General features: G+C 36.4%; 1 long non-coding RNA gene across 1 annotated transcript; it reads left to right on the plus strand.

Moving 5' to 3' along the window:
* Window positions 1-5,387: 5,387 nt before the first annotated feature.
* Window positions 5,388-7,825, plus strand: LOC135204927 (uncharacterized). Its single transcript, XR_010312376.1, has 3 exons — window positions 5,388-6,123; window positions 6,443-6,576; window positions 7,474-7,825. It is a non-coding gene; the product is annotated as an uncharacterized LOC135204927 (long non-coding RNA).
* The last annotated feature ends 2,706 nt before the right edge of the window (window positions 7,826-10,531 follow it).

Below are 10,531 nucleotides of genomic sequence, written 5' to 3' on the forward strand. Positions count from 1 at the left end.
TCTTTAAAAGTTTATTATAATGAATTTTGACAGATTATGGTGTTTTATATATATATATATATATATATATATATATATCTATATATATATATATATATATATATGTATATATATTACACACACACAGACACACACACACATACATATACATATATATATATATATATATATATATATATATATATATATATATATATATATATTATATATTTACGATCTACTGGTGGTCACTTTTTTTTACCAGATACATATGCAACTGTAATAAACACTGTGGTAGGGTGTGAGAATACTACCACCGCAGGTCCTGCGTGTCATAAAAGGCGACTACAAGGACAGCTGCTGTCTTGCAGTCTTACTGTTTTAGTAAAAGGCTAGTCCCACCGCCAATAACCGTGGAAACTGCTACCTTGTAGTCTTATTTTTTTAGTCAAAGGCTAGGCCCACCGCCAATAACTGTGGAAAACTGCTGCTCTTGTAGTCTTATTTTTTTTAGTTAAAGGCTAGGCCCACCGCCAATAACCGTAGAAACTGCTACCTTGTAGTCTTAATTTTTTAGTCAAAGGCTAGGCCCACTGCCAATAACTGTGGAAACTGCTGACTTGCAGTCTTATTGTTTTAGTCAAAGGCTAGGCCCCACGCCAACTGGCACTGAGGACACTGCTTCCTTTGCAGTATTAGCGTATTATAGTCAAAGGCTAGGCCCACCGCCAATAACTGTGGAAACTGCTGCCTTCCAGTCTTACTTTTTTAGTCAAAGGCTACACGCCAATAACTGTGAGGGCTGCTGCCTTCCGTCTTACTAGTCAAAGTCTAGGCTCCGTCCGCCTATAACTGTGGAAACTGCTGCCTTGCAGTCTTACTTTTTTAGTCAAAGGCTAGGCCCACTGTCAATATCTGTGGTTGATGACAGCAAGGGCATGCTTTTGTAAAAACCCCTTTGCCAAACAATAAACCATGCCTGATGATGCCTTTGACAGAAGACAGTGGAGAAGGCGTATCAGGCAACCTACCCCTTAATGTAGGGATAATGGTGGGAAAGAAGAAGATATGCAACTGTAATAGCCAAAATGCCCTCTTAACTTCTTGAATTCTTTGCTCTTTTTTGGATACGCTTGTCACTACAAAGCCTGAAGATCCAAGTTCAAAAAACTTTTTATTTTTTTGGAAGAAATTATGATGTCTGGTAGCGGGAAACGAACCAGGTCCCCTCAGGGGTCGCCTAAACCCAAACCCAAAGAGGTCACGTTACCGACCTGACCACGAGAAGGTAAGAGGGCATTGTGGATATTACATGTTACACACACACGCACACACACACACACACACAGACACACACACACACACACACATATATATATATATATATATATATATATATGATACATATATATATATATATATGTATATATATATCTATATATATATATATATATATATATATATATATATATATATATATATGATATATATACTATATATATATTATTACTATTTATATATAATAAATCATATATATATATATATCATATATATATATATAATATATATAATCTATATATCTTACAACAACAACTAATAATAATAATAATAATAATAATAATAATAATAATAATAATCCATAATGAAATAACTAATATAATAATAATAATATTAAAATAAAACAATACTGAATAATAAAGTATCAATAATAAGAATAATAATATAGTAAAATCAGTTGAATACATTAGTCATATTGAAACATCTGAATAGACTAATAAAACAAGACCAAATTGAGAGAGAGAGAGAGAGAGAGAGAGAATCATTGCCAAAAAAGACGGAAAAATGACTCCATTAGCCAGCCTCTCTGCTCCTCGGGACGGACTTTGTGTCCGACAGAACTCTCTCTCTCTCTCTCTCTCTCTCTCTCTCTCTCTCTCTCTCTCTCTCTTTGAAGGAGCCAGAGTAAATTGTCTTAATTGTTTGGAAAGGGTTGGCACAAAGCATCCTGGGAAACCTTGTTATCTTAGACTCTTGGCTTAGAGACGAGCTCAGAGACAGGTCAAAGTGGCTGGCGACGAGAGAGAGAGAGAGAGAGAGAGAGAGAGAGAGAGAGAGAGAGTTACAAGGAGTTACAAGGAATAGGATGTCTCAAAGACTTGCTAGTCCAACCGAGGAGACATCATGTGCTCACTTATCTGTAGGAGCAGTTTTTAGTATGCATTCACAAGGTCCTCCTAATGATTTTGTCTAGCTTTCTTTTAAACTCTTCCACACTGTTGGTGTTTACAACTTCTGGTGGCAGTTTATTCCACGTGTCACATATCTTGTATGTGAAGAAGTTCCCACAATGGGATGTGTTGTATCTCTTCAGTTCTAGTTTCTATCCATTATTTCTAGTCTGGTTTTCGTTTAATGTAAATAGGTTACTGTCTACTTTTGTTATGCCTTTCAGTATTTTAAGTGTTTCTATTAGTTGTCCTCGTAACCGTCATGTTTCTAAGCCATACATGTTCAGGCTCTCTAGTCGTCTTCGGTAACCTATTTGCCTGATGGATGGAATTAACTTTGTGGCTCTTGCTTGTACTCCTTCTAATCTATTTATGTCTTTTCTTAGTGTTGGTGACCAAAACTGTACTGCATATTCAAGATGCGGTCTAACTATTGATGTGTAGAGCTACTGCATCGTTTCCTTGTTTCTGTATTTGAACTGCCTCTTTATGTATTCCACTATTTTCTGTGCCTTCTTTTCTGCTTTTATGCACTGTTTTGTGGATTTTAAGTACTAGGTAATAATGACCTCCTCTTGGTCTACACTATTTATGTCATTCCCAAGCAACATGTAGATGGCATGAGGGTTGTTTGTTCCAGTTTGTAAAACTTTACACTTATCTATTTTAAAAGGCATTTGCTATTTTTTTACCTCTCTCCTATTTTCATCAGATCATTTCTTAAACATTCCACTGCATCTGAGTCTGCTGCTTCTACACCTAGTTTGGTGTCATCTGCATATTTGGCTACCCTGCTAGTTAAGCCTACATCAACGTCATTAATGTAAATAAAAAAGAAGAGAGCCCCGAGGACAGAACCCTTAGGAACTCCGCTTGTTACATCTGCCCATTCTGATTCTTCACCATTTATTACGATTCTCCGTTTTCAATTAGTTAGCCAGCCTTCGACCCAGTCTGCCGTTTCTCCTGCAATTTCTAAAGCTCTAGCTTTTGTCATCGGTTTCTTGTGTGGGACTTTGTCAAAGACCTTTTGGAAATCTAAGTAGAGTATATCTATTGCTCTACTACTGTCGTAAATACCAAGCATGTTATGAAAAACTGCAAGAGATCTGATAGACTGGATATGTTTTGTTTGAAACCGTGATGGCTGTTTAGCAACAAGTTGTTTCAACCAATGTGATCTACAATTTGATATGCAATTATGGAGTAAAAAATCTTGCAAACGACCGACGTTAGACAGATTGTCTATAATTTCCCGGCTCTTCTCTTGGACCTTTTTTGTAAACTGGGGACACATTTCCTAGTTTCCATCTTATTGGTACCTTTCTTTGTTCAGCACTTTTTCTTTAATTTCTCTTGGATTAATCCCATCCGGGCCAGGAGATTTGAACTTGTTGAGTTTGTCTATTTTGTTTTTGATGTCCTCTTCTGTAGAGGTATGCGGTAGTGTCTTCAGTTGTGAATAGACTAGTAAAAATGACCCTTAGAGAGAGAGAGAGAGAGAGAGAGAGAGAGAGAGAGAGAGATTAGTAACACTCTTCAGCTTGGAGAGAGAGAGAGAGAGAGAGAGAGAGAGAGAGAGAGAGAGAGAGAGAGATTAGTAACACTCTTCAGCTTGGAGAGAGAGAGAGAAAGAGAGAGAGAGAGAGAGAGAGAGAGAGAGAGAGAGAGAGAGAGGATTAGTAAACATCTTCAGCTTGGGAGAGAGAGAGAGAGAGGGATTAGTAAACACTCTTCAGCTTGGAGAGAGAGAGAGAGAGAGAGAGAGAGAGAGAGAGAGAAATTAGTAACTCTCTTCAGCTTGGAGGGGTGTCTTTGAGAGAGAGAGAGAGAGAGAAGAGAGAGAGAGAGAGAGAGAGAGAGAGAGAGAGAGAGAGAGAAATTAGTAACCCTCTTCAGCAATAAAAGTATGAAGTGTCACAATGACCTCTATCCTAATTTTTCTGTTTTTCTGTAGCCTCCTCCTATCAGGAGAAGTCTTAATTTTTTAAAAATATCACACATCCACACCTATACGAATATATGCTATACAGAATTATATATATATATATATATATATATATATATATATATATATATATATATATATATATATATACATATAAAATAATTAAGTTGAAGATAAACTATTATACCATTTCTGTTCTTGTGCACAGGCGTGTTCGTTGTACGCACATCAAACATTAGACGTGTGATTTCAATACATGATGCTATCAGCCTTGCAGAAAAACTGATTATCCAAAGGCTTGTAACATTCCTGTCAAAATTCAGAATACATTTAATCCCGTTGATCTTTCCCAACTAGCAAACTGCGGTGTGGCCCCAATCAACATGGATGCCGGAATCTCTAATGGGCAGCTGCCTCAGTGAATGAGTATCCTTACCAGTGTCAATAATGGGATGAGCCTCGGACGGTTCATCGTAAATACTGTGAAGGAGCTCTATCATGCAAATTTGATTCTCACCTCTCTGACTTGCCTACTTCGGGCGCAGTAAGTTACCTTAACTCTACGAGATGAATGACAGACTTGGAGTGAATGCAGTGCTGATGCAATATACTCATAATCAATGATAGAATGGATATGATTGTTCTCATATCCCAAACGCTCATTGATCCTAAATAAACTTTTAACCCGTACTAGCAGTGCTATGCTATATCATCAAGATATGTGTTGATGGAGATTTACTCAGTTATGACCTATTAGTTATGCTTATGGCAGGTTCCCCATGCGGTCAGCACAGCTAATCTATCATATATAGCTGTGATTGAGGTTCTGCATTTAGAGCCAGTAAGTAAATCATGATTTTAGTCATATGTTGCTAATGCTTTAAATCTAATATGTGATTCAAATATGAATTCATTAAAAACTCTCAAGCAACCAAAATGATTTCGTCAGATCACCAGTCGTCCTGGAAGTGAATGGGTACCAGCATCAACTGAGTCAATAAAGACCTTCCGGATAGAAACAAGTAACTAACTGCGAAAATTCAGGGCCAGTGCTAGAGTGGCACATTTCGTTTACTCGGGGAGATAAGCCTACAACTACTTTCTTGTTGTTCTTAGTGTTCTTGTTGGGGGCTAGGGAAAGCCCTATGGAAGAGCTAGAAAGGTCTGGAAAAGGGAGGTGTTTTCGCATTGTGTTAGAGATACATGAATTTTAGGATAGAATATTTATCAATTATTTATGACAATGAAAAGTACAAAATAAGTAATGTGCATGTTAAACCGTAGAGAACAATTATTTCTAACAAGATATAGCGCTTTCATTTTAATTTTCGTTGGTGAAACAGCGCCCTATTTCACCGTAGATTGAATATCTCAGTGAGTCAAGACAAATCGTTAATCTGGAGTAAACTGTGCAATTTACAAACTTGGGAAACATTTAATTCAATACTAATGCATTGAAATAGACATAAAGGGAATGAAACGGGGCGTGAGTGCCTTTCCTTCACTTAAATGCCCAGTATAGGGCCTTGATGAATATTACAATTCATTATGAAGACCGCTTCACGTTAAGACTATAATGTTTACAATTTATGCGTAAAGGTAAAATCTTGCGCATTTCCTGAGTAAGGTGGAGGTCGGATCATTCCTTGTTCTCTTCTCCTGTCATTCCTCTTTTTCTTAAGAAGATGCTAGTACTTATTTACATAGGATAAGCGTGAGCCGAATTTTGGTATTTCTGTGAAAAATCGGTAAAAAAAATTCCTTATCATGACATATACACAAATCGCTGGGTATGTCCCCTTCATCCATTTCTTATATTTGTGTTACCACAGGCCACTGTCCTTCGAATTCCACCAGTGACCGATTATGAAACGAATCCCTATATCAAGCCCATATGTTTGGCAGAGGACACTGACATTGCTGAGGGTACAAGGGCCGTGGTGACCTCGTGGGGGCAGATGACTTATGGTAAGCGTCTGCAACAAGTGAACGTTTCCCGTTTTCCATTATTTTCATCAACTTGTGTCTCCCCCTCGGCATTGCTTGGTCTCTAAAAATGGATCTCTCTCTCTCTCTCCTCTCTCTCTCTCTCTCTCTCTCTCTCTCTCTCTCTCTCACAAATTTAATAACGGATCAATACTGATTTGAGTACGAATGTTACGTATGTATACACCCCTTCTCAATTTGTTATCCTGTCAAGCCAATGTCCTGCTATTGAATACATACATTTAATTATTCCTTCAATTACTTATTTATCAGCCTTTTAGTAACCAACCAATTTCCTCAGGCGGGGGTTCAACTGAGGTTTACGAAGCCGTCGAAGAGATCGTACATAAAGATAATTGTAATGGTATAAATGTTGATCCTGTTCTGCTTCCGTATATTTTGTGCACTAAGAGAGTGACACAGGGACCGTGCGTGGTAAGTATTCTGCTAGTTAGAAGAAAAGTAATGCTCCATTGTGAATATGCCTCATTTCAAAATTCTTTCAATACGTGTTCACACTTACTGGCTATTTTGCTTTTGAAAATCAAGATCTTCAACTTTTTTCCATATTTTTTCGTGAGAAATTTCTTATCGCCTTATGCGAAATTATATTCTCTCTCTCTCTCTCTCTCTCAATATATATATATATATATATATATATATATATATATATATATATATATATATATATATAACCTGGTTTATCAAGTATCAAAGTAATTCATTTTCCACTGAAAAAAGGCCTTGCAACAACTTCAACGAAAGAAAACTTGTCACAAAGGATATGATGATATTAGGTAAATGACTTTCGCTCCAAAATAATTCCCTTCCTTTACAAACAGAACCATTTTTGAAAAATCTCAGAAAACTGTCATATATAAGAGAATAATTATACAAGACAGAAAAAGGCTCTTGTCCAAAACTGCTAGACCCTCTTTTGCGGAGGAAGTGTTCGTAGCTACGCAAAGAAAACACAGCTATGGACTAGTGAACTCAAGAGACCAAACTATTTTTTAAATAGGACACGAAGAAGAAAATCACGAAGAAGAATCAAAGATTGGGGAAGCAGAGAACTGAGAAACCTGGTTACAGAGGTGCAAGTCCTTCCTGGTTGGGTGAAAGACCTTTATTATAGACTCTGAGAAACATCGATCACAAAGAGAATCGTAGGACATGAAAATGTGTCCTTAAACTGATCTAATAAAAGGCTTATGTTGTATTCACATATATAAATCAAAGAGGAGAGAGAGCGAAACTATTCCGTGAAGGGCATTTATTATTATTATTATTATTATTATTATTATTATTATTATTATTATTATTATCATTCAGGCTGTGGATGGGAGTCCCCTCGTGGTGAAGATCTGCCCAGACAAGTGGGCACTGGCTGGGCTTTTCCTGAACCAAAATCAGTGCTCTAATACCACCAACCAATATGTAGCATAAGTCTCCATACCTCGAATCAGGGCTGGAATAGATGATTGGACCGGATCTTCAACGGAGTGTACCTCATTCAAGACTTAATAATTTGAAGCCTTTTCAGAACTGGAATGTCTGGCCTTTCTGTCAACTGAGTCTCATTTCTAGGAATAGGAAAATAATTTAGGCGAGACCTGTTCTGGATTCTAGACAAGTTTGGTTAAGTTGATTCTTATTTCAGGATTGAAACAGTTTAATTACATAAAGTCAGCTGGGTACATTTTTCTTTCGGGATGGAAAAAGTTCAATTCTATGCAATTCATGTTGCATAGATCCCTTTCTCAGGTCTGAAATGGTCCAATTGGATACCAGTTAGTTTAGACAGATCTCTGTTTCAGTAACTGAAAGCGTTGCATCGGAAATAAGCTAAGAATATGCCTATTCCAGATCCTTCTCATGCAAGTGTTTCATCCATAAGCTTTCTTTTGTGGATTTTTTACTTCTGTAGGATTATCAGCAAGTTTGAAAAATGTGATATTGGGGTGGTGGAAAAGAAATCTCCTCTAATGCACAGTAAAGCTGTTAAATCATTTACTTTAATATGTTGCGCGTTTTGAGTTTTGTTTTATTGATAATTTCACCTTTGTATATTGATTTTTGTTTTATCTTGCGGTACTTTTGTTGTGAATGCAATAAATGAATTGAGCACTTTTGTAGTTTCCAATTTGTCTGCTGGAACCTGAATAGTCTCTTACGAGTGAATATTTCCACCTTGTTCATTGACAAATGAATCGATAAACCACAAAAGAGGTTCTTTGTATACAATTTTCAAAATTCTTTTTCTGAACCTTTTCTCCTTCCCGAACAAAGGCCAGTGTGACAGTATTGTCATTAATATACTTCTTTCATATTACAAGCTGAGAAAGAGGCACTTATCCCGTGTAAATCCCTTCTAAAGGGTAAAGAAGTTTTCATAAACGAAGGGCCAGGCCCATACAGACATATAAACAGTGTCAGGTGCCCCTCTCCCACCGAAGGTCAAGGTGGAACCAGTTTCAAGGTACTCCAAAAGAAAGTTTAGTACGATGTTAATGGGTATTTGAAGCTTAACATCTGAAAATATAGAAAACTTATGTGTGAATTGATGACCAAACTATTTTCACCGTAAATATATATATATATATATATATATATATATATAGTATATATATATATATATATATATATATATATATATATATATATATATATATATATATATATATATAATATATATATATATATATATATATATATATATATATACTATATATATATATATATATATATATATATATATATATATATATATATATATATATATATATATATATTACATGGGGACACTCCATGTATTTCATTAGGTAAGCGTGGACACGAAACGGAAGGCAGACCCCCACACACAGGCTCTCTCTCTCTCTCTCTCTCTCTCTCTCTCTCTCCTCGTCTCTCCATTCATAACAGGTAACGAAAATGAGAGAGTTGCATCATAACATAACGTTTATTTACAAAACTAAATCAATTAACTAAGTAATCCAGTCTCACAGACTAACTTAAAACTACTCATTGTCAAGTCACCCAAAAGTTCACACCTTTCCCTGGGAACTCTGTCCACCGAAATCCAGAAACCATCTGTACAAAGATACAGAAAACACATTCTGGTAAGTACACACAACAAGTTTAAAGACAAAGTTAATAAAATGGAACATCTTACAAGATATCAAACAAGCCACCCCTTTGGCTAAAGTAAAGGTAACACTTACCCATTCCCAACCGGAATATCACTCACTGATAAATAAAAACACCTTTGGCATCTGCCATCATGGCTTCGCCTTCCTCCCCGAATGTCTGTGCAAGTCTTCCCATAAACTTGGCATTATGAATAGAAGAGCGCACACGCACATACGAACACACAGTTCGCTAGCGCCTCACGGTTCTAGCTGCATCTAGTTTCACAAAGGCACTTTGGGAAGAGTTCATAAACTGTCGTACATTGACTCGACGAACTAGCATTTTTATCTCACGCCATCCCCTAGAAACTCATTCATCAGCTACTCTCAGGTCGTTATCTCTGCACTGTCCTCCACATTCCACAGGTTACAGAGAATGCACGAACAATATATTATTAATCAAAACCCTATGTCTTACATATATATACATATATATATATATATATATATATATATATTATATATATATATATATATATATATATATATATATATATATATATATTAGCAGAAAAAAAGCAAAGACAAGTCGGATTGCCAATAGTTCTGTGCAATTATTTCACAAAATAAGATTGAAAATATACAAGAGAGAATTCAAGAGAGAGAGAGAGATTTTCAAAAGAAAAGACGAAAATGAAATACGTATTGCCATTCACAGGAATAATGAAGAGAATGCTATACAGGCTTAAAAAAATAACAAAAAAAAATGGGGGCAATTTGAGAGAATAATACTGCTCATAAAATTTTCATAGGGTACGCTTCGAAAAATATCGAAAGGCCTTTCATAGGTTACTTGGCACACTGACATCGAAAATATGGAGAAAAAGAAAATTATGATCAAGGAATAGATAATGAAAATCTACATAAGTTACCGAAGAAAAAGTTGTTGAGGACAAAAATAGATACAAAAATCTTACACAGTAAGTTTCCCAAGTGGTAAAAACCTTTTCCCAAAATTCTTCATAAGAGAGAGAGAGAGAGAGAGAGAGAGAGGAGAGAGAGAGAGAGAGAGGAGAGAGAGAGAGAGAAATGGTTACGTAACACAAGACAAATGGTTGTCCCATGACATTTTTTTTTTTATAATGACTGCACATCTACTTTTTCGTGGGGGTGAAACCCCCTTCTCCTAACCCCCACCCCATAAACCCTCCCCCACCCCCCCCCCCCCCCCCCCGTCCTCACATTATACTGTTTCCCTCCCA

Source organism: Macrobrachium nipponense, chromosome 48 (assembly GCF_015104395.2).
Source record: "Macrobrachium nipponense isolate FS-2020 chromosome 48, ASM1510439v2, whole genome shotgun sequence".
Lineage (NCBI taxonomy): Eukaryota > Metazoa > Arthropoda > Malacostraca > Decapoda > Palaemonidae > Macrobrachium > Macrobrachium nipponense.